This window comes from Amphiura filiformis, chromosome 13 (assembly GCF_039555335.1).
Source record: "Amphiura filiformis chromosome 13, Afil_fr2py, whole genome shotgun sequence".
NCBI classification, from domain to species: domain Eukaryota; kingdom Metazoa; phylum Echinodermata; class Ophiuroidea; order Amphilepidida; family Amphiuridae; genus Amphiura; species Amphiura filiformis.
The window spans coordinates 60,648,098-60,653,571 of NC_092640.1; the positions used below are offsets into that span (position 1 = coordinate 60,648,098).

At 41.3% G+C, this 5,474-nt stretch overlaps 1 non-coding gene across 1 annotated transcript; it reads left to right on the top strand.

Moving 5' to 3' along the window:
• The first annotated feature begins 5,016 nt into the window (after nt 1–5,016).
• On the top strand, nt 5,017–5,090 carry Trnan-guu (transfer RNA asparagine (anticodon GUU)). Its single transcript has one exon. It is a non-coding gene; the product is annotated as a tRNA-Asn (tRNA).
• The last annotated feature ends 384 nt before the right edge of the window (nt 5,091–5,474 follow it).

Consider the following 5,474-nt stretch of genomic DNA (forward strand, 5'->3'; position numbering starts at 1 on the left):
GGTGGGGTCCGGGGGGGACTTCAATTTGAAATGGATATAGGTGTAGGGCTGGCACTTACGCACCCTAAGGGGCGGTGAGAGCAAAATGTAAAAAATATGGGGTCATTGGGTGAGAGCATGATTTTTGTCATTCAGTGAGAGCAAAATGTAAAAGATATGGGGTCATTGGGTGAGAACATGACTTTTTTTTAAATAGAATCTTTGAGTGAGATCCGAAATAGCGCCACAGAAACCTCGAAAATCGAATTTCTAGTGCTAAATGGCTTCTAATTTCTTTGTTTTTTTGGGTCAAAATAAGTAACAAAATCAGTGATAAATGAAAGTTGCTGTTCAAAGTGAACTGGTAAGGGTCTTTGGGTGACATATCAAATGGAAAAATAGGGGTCTTCGGGTGACAGAGCATGTGTTCGTGAAAAAATATGGGGTCTTTGGGTGACAGCGATGCTGAAAAAGGGGGTCTTAACAGCCCTACATACACGTCACCTCCAAAGTTGGAGGTGGGGGTATCTATTGTAAGCTATTAGGGTATAGTATATCTTCCCGCAAGTGACCAGATGTGTCACGCAGATGCATACATAAGGGCGGTATATTCAAATGGTATTGTCTGGATCATTGAGTATCGATCGCGCAAGTATACACGTATGTGCCTGGTCACTCCCCAGGTTTTGACATGAATTACAATGACGTCGTGAACGACCCAGCGTTTTCATTTTATTATTACAAAATTAATCGTCGTTTATCACGAGTCCTAAGAGTCATACCAGTTTAATTCATCAAAATTAATTTATATTAAATGAAAACATGACTGTATTCCTACCACAATCTGATTTTTAATACACTAAAAGCCTGTAGTCTCTTATCATACTTGTTATGATGGACCATACAAGGAGGAGACCGTCCCTGGTAGCATCTTGCATGTAGCATGTAGATAGTTTAGACAGTAGTGTAGCATGTAGTGTGAGGGGACGACCGACTTGTGAGATAACGGGTAAACGTCCTGGTCTACCTTCAAGTGGCGGGGGGTGTGAGCCAACTGACTTGTTCAGTTGGTGGCGGACAGACCAGGGTGGCTAGGAGAGGATTACTCACCCGCCTAGCTTACATATGAGTGGAACTGATTCATGATGAAGAACCAAAACAGCACCAGGGTTAAAGTCCCTGAAACTACTAACCCGCCACTTCTTCTAATGGGCCTACAAAGGACAGAGCACCATGACGCTGCAGCCCTAAAGCCAATCGGAAGGTTTGATGGTTCTCCCAGCGCGGGACCAACACCAAGCCGACTCCCAATTAGACGGGTTGTTGCTGATACACCAAAGGAAAGAGTGGCACTACTAACTACAAAAACAAGTATTGGAATCGGGACCTGGAATGTTAGAACACTGTATCAACGAGGGAACCTGGAAATACTACTTAATCAAATGAAAAACTTTAAATGGGAAATACTGGGAATTGCTGAGACGCATTGGACAGACTCTGGCGAATTAACCATGGAAGGCTGTAAAATCCTTTGCGCAGGAAATGATACCATCCACAGAGCAGGAGTCGCTCTGATTCTCAACAAACAGGCACAAAATGCCCTCCTAGGCTACAACCCCATCTCAGCAAGAATAATGTCTGCAAGATTTCAAACTAAGACGGGAGCAATCACCATCATCCAAGTATATGCACCCAATACTGCAGATACTGAAAACAGCGTGGACGAATTCTACGACCAACTACAACATGAAATAAACAAAACGCCCAAAAAGACATTCTAATGGTAATGGGGACCTCAATGCCAAAGTAGGAGACAACAACTCAGAATGGGCAAATGTAATGGGGAACTATGGATATGGGAACATAAACGCCAGAGGTGAAAAGCTGTTAACTTTCTGCGCCACAAACAATCTGTGCCTTACCAACACTATGTTCAAACAAAACAAAGCCAGCAGACAATGGACATGGGAATCCCCTGATCAAAGAACTCATAATAAAATTGACTTTATTATGATCAGCAGCAAATGGAAAGGATGTATTACAAACTCAAGGAGCTTTCCAAGTGCTGACGTGGGATCCGACCACCAACTTGTACTAGCAAACATCCAACTGAAATTCAAGACTAAACCTAAACCAAAATATCCCAAGCGATATGATGTCTTCAAACTCAAGACTCAAGCTACAAGAGAGAGGTATGAGGTCGAAATGGGGGTAGCTTTGCCCCATTGCTTGACGATGAAGACACTGACATCAATGACTCATGGGAAGCAATAAAAACAGCTTTCAGCAACACATCAAAGAAGATACTTGGAAACAAAAAGGTTCAAAAGCCTAAACCCTGGATAAGCGAGGAGGTCATCAGTTTAAGTGAAGAACGTTCAAAGGTCAAGCAGGAGAAACTGATAGATCCTAGCAAAAAGACAAGGTACAACTACCTCACTAGGGAAATCAAACGGAAAACCAAAGGCTGCAAAGACATTTGGCTGAAAGACCTATGCAGAAATGTAGAGAATGCACACCAGGCTGCCAAGTCAAAAGAGGTGTATTCTACAATAAAGAAAATCACTAACAAACCAACCACCAAAATGCAGACTGTAAAGAACAAAGAAGGAAAGATACTAACTGAACTTCAAGATGTGAAAAACCGATGGAGAGAAAATTATGAACAACTTTACAACAACCAAAACCCTATTAATGAAGAGATAGTAAACAGCATCCCACAAATGCCAAGCACAGAAGAGGAGCCAGACATTCTGAAGGATGAGATTACCAGTGCCATAAAAAAGCTATCTGATGGCAAAGCACCTGGATATGACAATGTGACAGCTGAAGAGCTTAAGGCATCGGGTGAAGCAGGTGTCAAAATCCTGCACCGGCTGTGCAACAAAATATGGAAGAATGAAGTCTTCCCAGAGGACTGGGGAAAGGCCATAATAACACCCATATTCAAGAAAAAAGACAAGCTTGACTGTGCAAACTACAGGGGCATCAGCCTACTGAGCCATGCAGGGAAAGTGTTCACCACCATTCTCCAACGTAGAAAAATAAAAAAAGCAGAGGAGGTCATGTCTGAATCCCAAGCCGGCTTTCGACCTGGAAGATCAACAGTCGACCAACTTTTCACCTTACGTCAAATCGCAGAGAAATTCCTTGAGAAAGGCAAGAACCTGTATTGCTGCTACATTGACTTTGAAAAGGCCTTCGACACCATATGGCAGGATGGGCTGTGGAAAGCAATGGGATTCTTCGGCTTCCCAAGTAAGATCATCAGGCTCCTCAAAGCACTATACAGTATATCAAACAGTGCTGTGCGTGTGAATGGCGACCTGACTGAGTGGTTTCACACAACAGTGGGAGTGCGGCAAGGTGTGTGATATCCCACAACTCTTCAACATACTTCTTGAACTTGTTATGCTGTACGCAACCCATGACACCGACATAGGAATATTGATCCAGGGACATATGATCTCAAACCTCCGCTTCGCCGATGACATTGTCCTGCTAGCTGACTCTGCTAGTCACCTGCAGACTGCAGTGGACAACGTCTTTCGTAGCAGCTCGAACCTCGGACTGAAGATCAATATTGGTAAAACCGAAGTACAGGTTATCAGCAGCCAAAAAGTCAACCTTAACATCAACATTAATGGCAATCTGCTCAAGCAAGTGGATGAGTTTGTGTACCTGGGAGGCACCATATCTCAGAAGGGCACAAGCAGAGAAGACATCAAACACAGAATAGGAAAAGCTCTAGGAGCAGTCCAAAGACTTCATAGCATATGGAATGCAAAGGACATTCAACAGGCCACCAAAATTGAACTATACAGAGTCCTAGTACTATCTATCCTAATGTATGGAGCCGAAACCTGGACCATCAAGAAAGAAGACGAAAATCGACTTCTAGTCTTTGAAATGATGTGCTTGAGAAAGATCATGGGCGTATCACGACTGGACAGAATACGCAACACCATAATACGGGACACACTTGGACTGAACAACACAATCATTGATAAAAAAAAAAAAAAAGGATCCGCTTCTTTGGTCACATTCAGCGAATGCGAAATGACAGATACCCCAAAATTGTGATAGAGGGCAATGTACATGGAAAAAGACCACGTGGAAGACCTCCCAAAAGATGGATGGACACTATCAAAACAGACTGCTTGGCTAAAAATATCACCTCCATAGCAGCAGCAGGAAGAATGGCCAAAGACCGAGTGGTATGGCATGGATTCACCATGGATCAGATGGCAAGGCAGAGTGCATCAGCATCCGTGCCGACGCCTTAGGTCAAGGTAGGTCAAGAAACGTGTTGATAATATGTATATCTTTGAAAATCGCCGAATGTTAACCACAGTCACCGTGGCACAATATGCGTCTTTAGCATTCATAGTGCCTTGGCAGTGGTTCGAACCCTGGTGTAAATTTTAGTACTTTTTTTTTTCTTTTTACTAATTCGCTGGGCCGTTTTTCAAACACGCCCCTGAATGAAATTAATGGCCAAGTACCCTTAAAGCGGTAAGTGTGGTCGAATCTAATATAATATCACACCCATTAAATGTAACACTAGTACTGCTTTAATAAACGTACAGGTTAAAATGCAAACATAATTAATTATAACCTTTATACATTTTGATAATGTTCTTTCACTTATAATTAAAATATAAATATATATGCTTTATTGAAGTATGCACTCTTTTCAGTAATAAGACAGAGATATTGAATGAGTTGCTTGCCTAGGTTAGTCACCTGAATCCAGGACCACTTTGAATTTGGAGCCCTTTTTAAATTAACCACCTTGCAAATTATTTTCATGCAGTATGGCAGCTAACTACATGGAATATTATAAAGCTTCAATAAAGCTTCCGACCTTGAAACAAAATATTAAACAAATTTTAAAATATCATAACCGGGAACAAAGTATGAGAATCGGTCCGTCAGTGAGTCAGTGACGCATTAGTTTTCTCTGACAAGCATGATTAATTCTGTCACCTTGTCAAAGACATATTTAAAGCTGATTATCTCCTATGTTCACCCATCGCCTCCGTGGCGCAATTGGTTAGCGCGTTCGGCTGTTAACCGAAAGGTTGGTGGTTCGAGCCCACCCGGGGGCGTAAATATATTTTGCTTTTGCATTTTTTTACCTAATTAACAGCTATAAAATTTTTAAAAAATATTTCAAAGTGGTCGTGGTGTTTTTTTTTGTTTGTTTTTTCCATGTGCGATTTTATTTTCAAACACGATTTTTGTATTCTTTTCATTTCAATTTTTTGTTTGTTTTTATCTTCATGTTTTCTCTGCTAGTATTAATTTAATTATTTTCTGTTACACACAGAATTCGTTCGAAATTTGAAATATTTTATCAACAAGCAGCAACCAAATGACCCTCAGTATGACCCCACACCATCACCACCACTGGTGGAACCTCAGAGATTTAGAATAAGAGTTTTATGCGAAGGCAGAATTACTAATACTATATATTAATTTCACAAGAAGAG